This window comes from Rhinolophus sinicus, linkage group LG01, assembly GCF_036562045.2.
Source record: "Rhinolophus sinicus isolate RSC01 linkage group LG01, ASM3656204v1, whole genome shotgun sequence".
NCBI lineage: Eukaryota > Metazoa > Chordata > Mammalia > Chiroptera > Rhinolophidae > Rhinolophus > Rhinolophus sinicus.
In genome coordinates this window covers 59,087,980-59,100,431 of record NC_133751.1, presented here as the reverse complement: position 1 = coordinate 59,100,431, position 12,452 = coordinate 59,087,980, and the positions used below count along the sequence as shown (strand labels likewise).

Here is a 12,452-nt window from a genome sequence, read left to right as displayed (position 1 = left end):
ACTAGACACACTGCAGAGGTGTGCCCGTGCATAAAGGAAATGGTTTCCAATCTGATAGGAAACTAAGATTTGCCATCAGAGTCAATCAGAGAATATCTCAAGTGGCTGCAAAGGAGCCTGGTGATTTCTCAATAACTGCAGTAACGGTCTTAAGTTTGAACAATTCATGATGTATATTTGTTACTGAGACTGTTTTTTTCAATAGAAGTCAATTTGGCAAGCTAACTCTAGAAACAGTAGCTTCTACTAATGTAGAATGGACATTTTCTTACTTCAGTCAATTTATTCTCAATTAGAAAACTAAAAAATGTAAAAGCAGGACATTTTAGCTTATCTTTCCTTTTCAATCAATAAATTAGAAACAGATTAAACTGGTTGTATAATAAAAGATTTTCAGTAGTGTTTTGAAAAATGTTTATTAATATTAAAATACTATTATGTATTCCTGGAATTATTAAACATCTTACAATCTATTAAACACACATCTTTGAAGAAAACACCAAAACTTTACAACCTCATTTTAATGAACTGCATAATAAAATTCTGTTTATATGAAAGAGGCCTAGTAAAATAGCATGCATCTATTCCCTGGCACCCTCTTGAATTGGTTATAACTGACCTCTCAAAAACTTCTTAGGTATCCGACATTGTGATTTATAACTGAAACACACATTTTTATAATGCTTAAAACTTCACAAGGCACATAGCCACAGACCATCATTCTCAAAGCTGAAATAACTCCCTAGATGGAGATCATGCATGTTCACAAAAATTTAAGGCACTTGAACTTTCTGTCTAGATAAGATGGCATAGATTTTTTTCCCTGCCCTTCTTCACTAAATACAAATATAAACCATGAAAAAATTGTGTTTCCCCGAAAATAAGACCTAGCCGGACCATCAGCTCTAATGCGTCTTTTGGAGCAAACATTAATATAAGACCCGGTATTTATAGTATATATTATATTATATTATATTATATTATATTATATTATATTATATTATATTATTATACTATACTATATTACATTACATTAATTATACCCAGTCTTATAGTAAAATAAGACCAGGTCTTATATTAACGTTTGCTCCGAATGATGCATTACAGCTGCCTGTCCGGCTAGGTCTTATTTTCGGGAAAACACGGTAGCACAAAAGACAACCAAAGCAAACTCTGAAAAGCGGTAAGAAGGCAGTGCACCAGTCTGGGACCCAAGACTGCAGAAACAAAAGAAGAGCAGGGTGTTTTACATCCCTACACTCAGCAGAAGAAGGCAATCCAGACCGACAGATCAGATAGTCACATGCCTCCCCCAAATCAAACAGGAGTCCCTCTGCAATATCCAAGGGAGATCAACTGGAAACCCAGCCATCAGCAAAGACCAGGGGAAGCAATTCTTCCTTCCCCACCTGGCCTAAGACTGTTTTCTTGCCTCTGAGATACAGAGGCAAGTAGGTAAAACTGAGGGAGCCAGCCAAAGCAAGCAGCTCAGTTTCAGCCAAAACTCTTCTCCCTTGCCAGAAATGCAGAGACAGGAAAGAATGTTGGGGTCAGAGAAACCAGTAGGGGGATCCCACTACAATCCTCTCCTATCTAGAGACCCAGAAGCCTGGCATGGGGAAATCCCTTTTGCTCCCTCAGGAAGCACCAACAAGGACCACTGAGAGCCCAGCAGCATCAGATAAATCAAGCTGACCACAAAGGCTCTGAAAATTAAACTGCCATTGGAACTATAGCCCACAAAAGTGGGCCAAGACCTGCAGGCTAAACCTCAATAGGGAGACTGTTTGCTAAAATAAAAAATGTAAATAAGACTCAGAACCTCCTAACACATAGATAAAATAGGAATGACCCAAGAAAACCACAACATGAGTGAGAAAAGATAATCACGTAAGGCCAGGACAGAAATGAATCAAATGTAGGAATTATCTAAAAAGGATTTTAAAGGAACCATAATAAAAATGTTTCAGCAATCAATTATAAATTTTCCTGAAACAATTGAAAAAAATGGAAAATCTCAGCAAAGAAACAGAAGATATAAAAAAGAAGCAAAATGAACTCATAAAACTAAACAATACAATACAGTAGTCCCCCCTTATTTGTGAGGGATATGTTTCAAGACTCCCAGTGGATGCCTGAAACCACAGATACAATCAAGCCCTACATATACTATGTTTTTCCCTATAAACACATACATATGATACAGATTAATTTACAAACTAAACACAGTAAAAGAGTAACAATAATAAAATAGAGCAATTATACTATAATAAAAGGTGAATATGGTCTCTCTCTCAAAATATCTTATTGTACTGTACTCACCCTCCTCCTTCCTGTGATGAGACAGACAATGCCTACATGACGAAATGAAGGGAGGCGAATGACGTAGACATTGTGACGCAGTGTCAAGCTACTACTGACCTTCTGACAATACGTCACAAGGAGGATCACCTGCTTCAAGTGACCCTGGATCATCAAGCCACGATGATGTCGATGGCTGAATGTCCACAGTACACAATGTCGAAGGTTGGGATATTTTCAGACTGCAGGTGATCGTGGATAATTGAAACCATGGAAAGCAAAACCACAGATGAAGGGGAACTACTGTAACAGAATATTTTAAAACTCACTGGAATGGCTCAATACAAACATGGAAATGATAGAAAAGAGACTCATTGAACTTGAAGACAGAAAAATAGAACTCACCCATCTAAACAACAGAGAAAATTGACTGAAAAAAATTAAGAGTCTTGGGGAACTGTGGGGCAATAACAAAAACCCAACATTCATATCACTGGAGCTCCAGAAAGAAAGGAGAACGGGAGACAGACTGAAATAGTATTTGAAGAAATAATGGCTGAAAACTTCTCCAATGTGGCAAATACAAACAATGCAGCAAATCCAAAAAACTGAGCAAACCCAAAACAGAATAAATCCAAAGAAATTTACACCAAGACATATAATAATTAAACGTTCAAAAACTAAAGACACAGCGAAAAACTTTAAAAGCAGCTGGAAAGAAAGGACATATTACCTATAATGGAACAATTCAAATGACACCAGACTACTCATCTGAAACAACAAAGGTTAAAAAAAGTGGCACAGAATTTTCTGAATACTAAGAGAAAAAAAGAACTGCCAACCAAGACTCCTATACCCAGTGAAACTATTCTTCAAGATTGTCTTAGCCATGTTGCTAATAACAAAATACCAGAGTGGGTGGCTCGTAACAACAGAAATTTACTTCTCAGTTCTGGAGACTGGAAGTCCAAGATCAGGGTCCCAGCAGTCAGGTGAGTGCCCTCTTCCTCAGATAGCAGAAAGGGGGCCTCTTTTATTACAACACTAATCCCATTGATGAGGGCTAGCCCCTCATGACCTAATTACCTCCCAAAGGAGCCAACTCCTAATACCATCATATTGGGCCTTAGATTTCAACATGAATTTTAACGGAATAAATTCAGATGACAGCAAGAAAGGGGACTTTTAAAAAAAAATCCTTCTCAAAACAATAAAAATTAAAAGAACGTGTCACTAGCAGCCCTACCCATAAAGATTGGCTAAAGAAAATTTTCCAAACAAACAGAAAAAATATAGGTATACACAGCAGATTATCTTTTCCATCAGTAGTTTTATAAACATACTTGATGTTTGAAACAAAAATTATAACACCACCTGATACACAAGAAATTGTATTTCAAAGTTGGGAATGCATCAAATGGTAAAAGTGAAGTTTTGACGCTTTAGTCAAAGTAAAAATGTTAATACCAGCAGACTATTGCAAGTCACATATACATACTGTAATCATTGCAACCACCACTACAAAAACTATACCAAGACAGACTCAAAAACATTACAAATAGATATTTTATGAATTATAAAAGATGGAATCCTGAAAAATGTTCTAGTAATCTGTAAGAAGGCAGGAGAAACAACAACAACCAAAAAAGAAAGAAAACAAATAATGAAATGGCAGATTTAATCACTAATACGTCAATAATTACCTTACATGCAAGTGCTCTGAGTACCAATCAACAGACTGGCAGGGTAGATTTTTATAATCACCCTGTTAGCAACTATATGTTTCTAACAAGAAATTACAACACACACTGAAAGGAATAGAATGGAAAAGCTATGACAATTTTTAAAACAAAGCAGAGTGGCCATACTAATAACACAATCAACCAACAGTCTAGTTGACATATACGGAATACTCCACCAACAACAGCAGAATACACACTTCTTTGGAAGCACCCATGGAACATTCACCAAGACAGACCATATCTTGGGCCATAAAACAAACCTCAACAAAATTTAAAAGAACTGAAGTAATACAGAGTACATACTGACCATAATGGACTCAAACTAGAAATCAGTAACAGAAAGACAACAGAAAAATCTTTAAACACAGGGATAAAACAATACACTTCTAAAAATTCCATGAATCAATAAGGAAATCTCAAAGAAAATTTTAAAATATATACGTAAAAATAAATGAAAATAATGTCAAAATATGTGGAATGCAGATAAAGCAGTAATTAGAAGAATATTTATAGTACTAAATGCTTACATTAGAAATGAGTAAAGATCTCAAATCAGTTACTTAATTACCTGCCCCAAGAAACTTAATTTTAAAAAAAGCAAACTATAAACCCAAAGCAAGCAATAGGACAATAATGAAGAGCAGAAATCAATGAAATTGAAAACAGAAATAGAGAAAATCAATGAAGCAAACATTTTTATAAGCCTCTAACATCACTAACAAAAATAAAAAGAGCTAACACACAAATCACCAATATAATATCAAGAATGAAATAGGTATCACTACAGATTTGCAGCAATTGAAAAGATAATAAGTGAACAGTACAAAATACTTCACTCTTAAATTCAACACAAAAAATGTGGACCATTTCTCAAAATCACACAATTGAAACCAAAGCAAAATGAAACCCATAATCTAAATAGTTTCATTACCATTAAAGAAAAATAATTTCTTAAATTTAAAAGGTCCACAAGAAAAGAACTTCTAGGCTCAGAAAGCTCCACTGGGAGTTCTACCAAAAATTTAATAAAGAATTATTACCAACTGTTCACAAACTCCTCCCAAAAATATACAAGCAAACATTTCTTAATTCATTTTAGGAGGTCAGTATTACTGATACGAAAACAAGACAAAGACATCATAAGAAAACAAAAAGCCATTATCTGTTATGAATATACACACAAAAATCCTCAACAAAATACTAACAAACTGAATTCACTAACACATAAAAACAATTATGCACCAAGATTAAGTGGAATTTATCTTGGGAATGCAAAATTGGTTTAATATGCAAAAATCAACTAATATATTATTAAACCACCTCAACAGAATAAAGGACATAAACCTTTAAGTTTTGTAGATCTCTCAGTAGATGCAGAAAAACATGTGATGAAATCTAACAAATTTACACAATAAAAATTCCCAACAAATTAAAGAGCAGAAGGAAATTTCTTCAACCTAATGAAAACTATCTAAGAAAAAATCTGAGACTAACATTATACTTAATGGTGAAATACTGAATGCTTTCACCTTAAGATCAGAAACAAGACAAAAATGTCTACTACTTTCACTATTTCTACTCAATACCGCACTGGACATTCTAGCAAGAGGAATTAGGCAAGAAAATGAAATAAAAAGCATTCACATTGGAAAGAAAGATAAAATTATCTCTATTTGCGGATGACATGATCTTATATACAAAATACCAAATCTACTAAAAAACTTCAAGAACTAATAAACAAGTTCAGCAAAGTTGCCTAATACAAGAACATTATACAAAAATTAGCTGTATATTTTTACATATAACAATGAACAATACAACAATAAAGTGAAGGAAACAATGCCACTTATAATAGCATCAAAAAGGATAAAGTACTTAGCAATATATTTAACAAAAAAGATACCAGATTTGTACACTGAAAACCATTAAACATCGTTGAAAGAAATTAAAAACAAATAAGACATCTAGTATTCATGGATTGGAAAATATTAAAATAAAAATATTTCACAAAATTGTTCTGCAGATTCAACACAACCCATGCCAAAATACAAACAGTTAGTGCAGAAATTGACAAACTGATCCTAAAGTTCATACGGAATTGTAAGGGACCCAGGATACCCAAAACAATCTTAAAAGAGACGAACAAAGTTGGAGGATGCATACTTCCTGATTTCAAACTTAATACAAACCTGCAGTAATCAAGGCACTGTGGTACTGACATAAAGACAGACAGACATATTGATGAAGGAACAGAACTGAGAGTCCAGAAAATAATACCTAACATTTACAGTCAAATGAGTTTTGACAGAGTGCCAAGACAATGCAGTGGAGAAAAAAATAAGCTTTTCAACAAAATATGCTGGACCAACATATATCCACATGCAAAAAAATGAAGTTGGACCCCTTCGTCATAACACATACAAAATTAACTCTAAATGGATTAAACACCTATATATAAGAGCTAAAGCTATAAAAGTCTTAGAAGAAAATATAGGAATAAATCTTTGTGACCCTGGATAAGGCAAAGCCTTCTTAGATGTGACTCCAAAAGTACAAGGAAAAACAGAAATAGGTAAATTGACTTCACCAAAATTTAAAACTGTTACAACAGCATCAAAAAGAATAAAGTACTTAGGAATAAACTTAACAAAGGGGGCAAAAGATTTGAAACTACAGAACGCTGAAAGAAGAAAACACAAATGGAAAGACACCCCATGTTCATGGACTGTTAAAACGTCCATACTCCCCAAAGCAATTTACAGGTTCAATGCAACCCCTATCCAAATCCTAATGGCCTTTCTCACAGAAATAGCACAATTCAAATAGAACCTCAAATAACCAAAACAATCTTAAAGAACAACAAAAAGCTGGAGGCTACATGTTTCCTAATTTTGAAACACATTATAAAGCTACAATAATTAAAACAGTATAGTATCAGCATAAAGACAAGCATACAGACCAATCAAAGAGAACAGAGTCCAAAAATAGACCGACACATACATAGACAAACTGATCTTCAAGAAGGGTACCAAGAATACACAATGGGGAAAGGACAGGCTTTTCAACAAGTGGTGCTGAGAAAACTGGAATCCACATGCAAAAGAATGAAAATGGGCCCTTACCTTACACCATACACAAAAATCAACGCAAAATGGATAAAAGACTGAACGTGAGACTTAAAACTATAAAAATTCCTAAAAGAAAACATAAGAGGGAAAGGTTCATGACACCGGTCTTGGCAATGATTTATGGGATATGACTCGACAATTCCACTCCTAGATAGCTACTCAAGTGAACTGAATATAAATGTTCATATGAAAACGTGACTGTAAATGGTAGCATTATTCAGAATTGCCAAAAAGTGGAAACCCACATGTCAGTCAACTGATGAATAGATAAACAAAATGTGGTATATTTCCACAGCAGAATAAAAAGAAATGGACTCCTGACACATGCTACATCACATAACGTTATGCTAAATTAAAGACGCCAGACATAAAAGACCATTTATTGTATGACTGCATTAATATGAAATGTCCAGAATAGGCAAGGCCAGAGAGACAGAAAGTAAATTCATGGCTGCCAGGGGCTAGAACAAAGGGGACTGGAGAGTTACTGCTAACATTTCATATTAGTGCAGTCATACAATAAAGTTTCTTTCTAGGGTGATGAAAATGTTCTAAAACTGAGTATGGTGATGGACCCACAACTCTGTAAATACTCTAAAAACAACTGAAATGTACACTTTCAATGGGTAAATTACATGGCACATACTTATAGCTCAATAAAGTTGTTTAAGAAAAAACTATGATGCCTAGAATGTGCTTCAAAATAACATGGAAGATCTAAATTAATGGAGATACCCCATGGTCATGGATTGAAAATCTCTAAATAAATTCTCCCCAAATTGAATTATAGGTTTATTCTATTCCCATCAAAATCCTACCAAGATTTTTTTTTGTAGACATAGAATAGATTATACTAAAATTTATATGAAGAGGAAAGGAACACAATAGCTAAAACCATCTTGACAGAGTGGGAGGAATACTCTACCTGATGTTAAGACTTACTGTGCAGTTATAGTGATCAAGACAGTGTGGTACTGACAGGAATAAACACAGAGATCAATCAGTGGAACAGAAAACAGAACTCAAAAACAGACCAACACAAATATCCTCAACTGATTTTTGACAATAGAGAAAAAACAATTCAATGGAGAAATAGTCCTTTCTAAAAACAGTGGTGGAACAAGTGCACATCCATACAAAAAAAAAAAAAGTCTTGACCTAAACCTTACAACCGTATACAAAACTTAATTCAAAATGGGTCATGAATTTAAACATGAAACTACAGAACTTTTGTAAGAAAACAGGAAAGGTCCTTCAGGACCTAAAGAAAAGGGTTCTTGGACCTGACACCAAAAGCATGCTCCATATGAAATAACCACACTTCATCAAAATAAAATAAACAAACAAACATTTGCCATGTGAAAGACCATGTTGAAGATGAAAAAATAAGCTGCCGACTGAGAAAAATGTTTGCAAACCGCATATTTGACAAAGGTCTTGTATCTAGAATATATAAAGTACTCTCAAAACTAAACAGTTAAAGGGCAGCCGGTTAGCTCAGTTGGTTAGAGCGCAGTGCTTTTAACAAGGTTGCCAGTTCAATCCACACATGGGCCACTGTGAGCTGTGCCCTCCACAACTAGATTGAAACTACTACTTGACTTGGAGTTGATGGGTCCTTGGAAAACACATCAAAAGAAAAATAATCTAAACGGTTAAAAAAAATTCTGATTAGAAAATGAGCAAAACACATAGACTGCAAATAAGTACATATAAGATGTTCAGTATCATTAGCCGTTAGGGAAATGCAAACTAAAACCACAATAAGACATCACTACCATGTTTCCTCGAAAATAAGACCGAGCCGGACAATCAGCTCTAATATGTCTTTTGGAGCAAAAATTAATATAAGACTTGGTCTTATTTAACTATATGACCGGGTATAATATAATAGCAGATAATATAATATAATATAATATAATATAATATAATATAATATAATATAATATAATATAATACCAGGTCTTATATTAATTTTTGCTCCAAAAGATGCATTAAGAGCTGATTGTCCGGCTAGGTCTTATTTTGGGGGAAATATTAGGAACAGCTAAAATAAAAAATAGGATAGTAACAAATATTGACAAGGATGAAGAAAAAGTAGCTCTCCCACACACACACTGGTGGGAAAGTAAAATGGTACAACCATTCTGGAAAAGTTTGGGAGTGTCTTATAAAACTAAACATGTCCTCGCCCTACAATACAGGAAGCTCCCTCTGTCGCAGAGGAGTATACACAAAATCTTGTACCTGAATGTTCACAGCCACTTTATTCTTAATAGCAAAATACTGAATATACCAGAAGTCCCTTGACAGGTGAATGCTTAAACAAAGTATATATTAATAAATATAGCATTACATACCATTCTTGAAATGACAAAACTATAGAGATAGAGAATAGGTTGCTAGAGGACAGGGAGGGGTTTTGGGTTGAAGTGCAAATATAAAGAGGTCGCAAAAGGGGTTTTCTTCATGGTACTGAACAGTTAGTTCTGTATCTTTCCCGAGGTGATAGTTACATGAATTTATATATATGGGGAAAAAACTGCACAGAACTATACACACAAAAATGAATTCAGGTTTTAAAAAGTGGTGAAAATTAACTTTCACTACTTTTTAGTTAACGGTGATGTACCATTGTCAATTTCCTGGTTTTGATGTCTTCCTAGAGCTTTGTAAGATGTCACCATTGGAGGGAAACTGGGCAAAAGATACACAGGACTCTGTACTAATTGTGCAACTTCTTGTGAGTCTACAATTGTTCCAAAATAGAGATTTGTTCGTTTTTTGGGTTTTTCTTTTTTTTTTAAAGAGAGGGGATCAAGGGGTAGAGGTACAGGCAGACCTCAAGAGTTATCGCAGGTTTGGTTCCAGACAACCGCAATAAAGAATATGGCAATAAAGCAAGTCGTCATCTTTTTGCTGGTTGAGGCTCTTGCCTTCAATTTGTAAACAACACAACACCTGCGAGGCACAATGAAGCGAAGCTCGCTACAACAAGGTAGCAGGCCCGTGCAGATGAAATGCAACTGGCCATCGACTGCTAACTGTTGAAGCCAGGTCATGGGTATATGGAGATTCATCATTACTACTTTATTTTTTTAGCTACTTAAATTTTTCCATAACAAAAAGTTAATGAAGGTATAAGAAAACTATATATATCAATATATTAACAGCAACTTCCCCAGTTGGTGAGTGTATTGTTTTTTACTAATATGCCTTTTAAATTTTTCTATAAATTTCTTATATAAAACAATTTTCAAAGAAATCTTTGCTCATGGGGTCTTCTGTCCTCATAGTTTTACTAGTATTACAAAAAACAACACTACAGAAAAAATTTTTAAACGTTAAGAACCCCAAGAATATTTCTTCCTCTGACAACACAGCTTAATTTGAAAATATTTCATCTACTATACATACCCAATTTATATTTCACTCAATTACATGTTACCTGAAAGTTCTATCATCTTTTCCTAAAATTAGCCAAAATGCTCTTGCTAGAACAGATTTACCATCAGCGCAGTAACTCACTATTATTGTGGTCCTCACAACAAATCAGACATCTAAGTTCAAGACACCGTAAGACATTTTAACAATTCCAGTTGGGTTTGCATTCCCAATGATGCCTACGGTATCATTACTAACTTTAAATTTTGTTTAAAATTTGTTATGTGCTTTTAAAATTTTCAACATATTTTTAAAAAGTGGATGCTAAAAAACTTACAATGGTTACAAAACCATGCTGAAGAATTCAACATACGTGAATCTGAAAAAGTAACAATTCACTGAATACTGAGATTCTCACAATGTAATTTTTATGATTTTATTTATCAAGGAAAAATGATATGTTTCCCTTAGTAATAATTTAAATTAATTTAAATTAGATTATAATAGAAATAACGAGATCTGAGCTCTGCATTATCTGTGGGACCTTGGGTTAAGTCACAATCTCTCTGCAACTCCGTTTCCTTATCTGCATACTGAAAGGGTTATACTTGTTAGTCTCCCCAGTCCAAAATTCTATATAATGATGCTCTAAACTATACTTTATAACCTTTGACCCATAATCATTCTAATGACATCTTTGGAAAACATTTAGATGTGATACAGAAATGTCATTATAAATGTTATAATTACATAAATACACAATATATATAATTATGTTGTTAATTATATCATAAATAACTTTTATAGGTTTAAATTATTTGGGAGAATATTATTAGATCAGGGTTTCTCAACATCAACACTGCTGACATTGTGCACTGGATAATTTTGTTGTGGGGGTTTTCAGGTGCATTTTAGGAGGTTTAGCATCTACCCACTAGATACCCTTAGCATCCCCGCGGGTAACAACCAATAATGTCTCCAAAAATCACCTCTGCTGGAGAACCTCTGATATTAGATTAAAACTTCTGAGGGTTCTTTTGAAGATGGCAAGGAGAAAGAAGAAAGACTGTTTTCGTTTTTGTGATATAGGAGGAAAAGTATAAGGCTAGGAATGAACAAAACAAAAAGGTTCAACTTCAACTCACATACTCCTACTACAAAAAGATACTCTTTTGTATGAGGCCTACTAAAAAACATATTAACCAAATATTGTGCAGAGCTAATATAGTAATAATAAGGAGAATAACAGTATAAAAAGCTGAGAAAATCTACAGGTGTTCCATCCTCAATAAAGCCAAAGGTTTTTAAATCAGAGATTAAGTTAACAAAATTATTCTTCTCCTAGCATTTGTGAGATTAAACATTCTCCAGTCACCTGCTATTCTTTAACTACTGAGAATACCCACATGAAAAACACATCCACCCACAGTTAAATACAATAAGAATCTGTTTTAATGAAGTGTAAATATGCTACACATGCCATGAAAAGTTAACACTAAGGCATATCCTTAAATCCTTTATGTATTAAAAAAAGGCCAAAGACATTCAGTGTGGAGAAACCACATTTAAATGCTACAACAGAAAACTCACATTCACTTTTTGGCTCTTTAATACTCTCTATAAAATCAACTCAGCCATATTTTCCACCAAACCGACAAATAACTAGTTTCCTTAGTCTATTCTTGGATAGGTCACCAGACTGGGAATAAGAGACCCAGAGGCTATTCCCAGCTGCAAAACAGACTGGTAATCTCAAGCAAATTATTCACTCAGGTTAAGGTTCTATACCCGTATCATGCTGACAATACTGAAAATCTGCCCAGAAACATGCACTGAGAAACCCAGGACTTCCTCCTGCACCCAAAGGACAACTGCAAACGTATTTTTAGATTTATTA

The 12,452-nt window shown here is 34.2% G+C and overlaps 1 protein-coding gene across 10 annotated transcripts in view; it reads right to left on the bottom strand.

Annotated features, from left to right (window-relative positions):
• Nucleotides 1–12,452, bottom strand: part of ZNF148 (zinc finger protein 148) — a 106,841-nt gene that overhangs the window by 80,419 nt on the left and 13,970 nt on the right. The gene's annotated exons all lie outside the window — the stretch shown is intronic.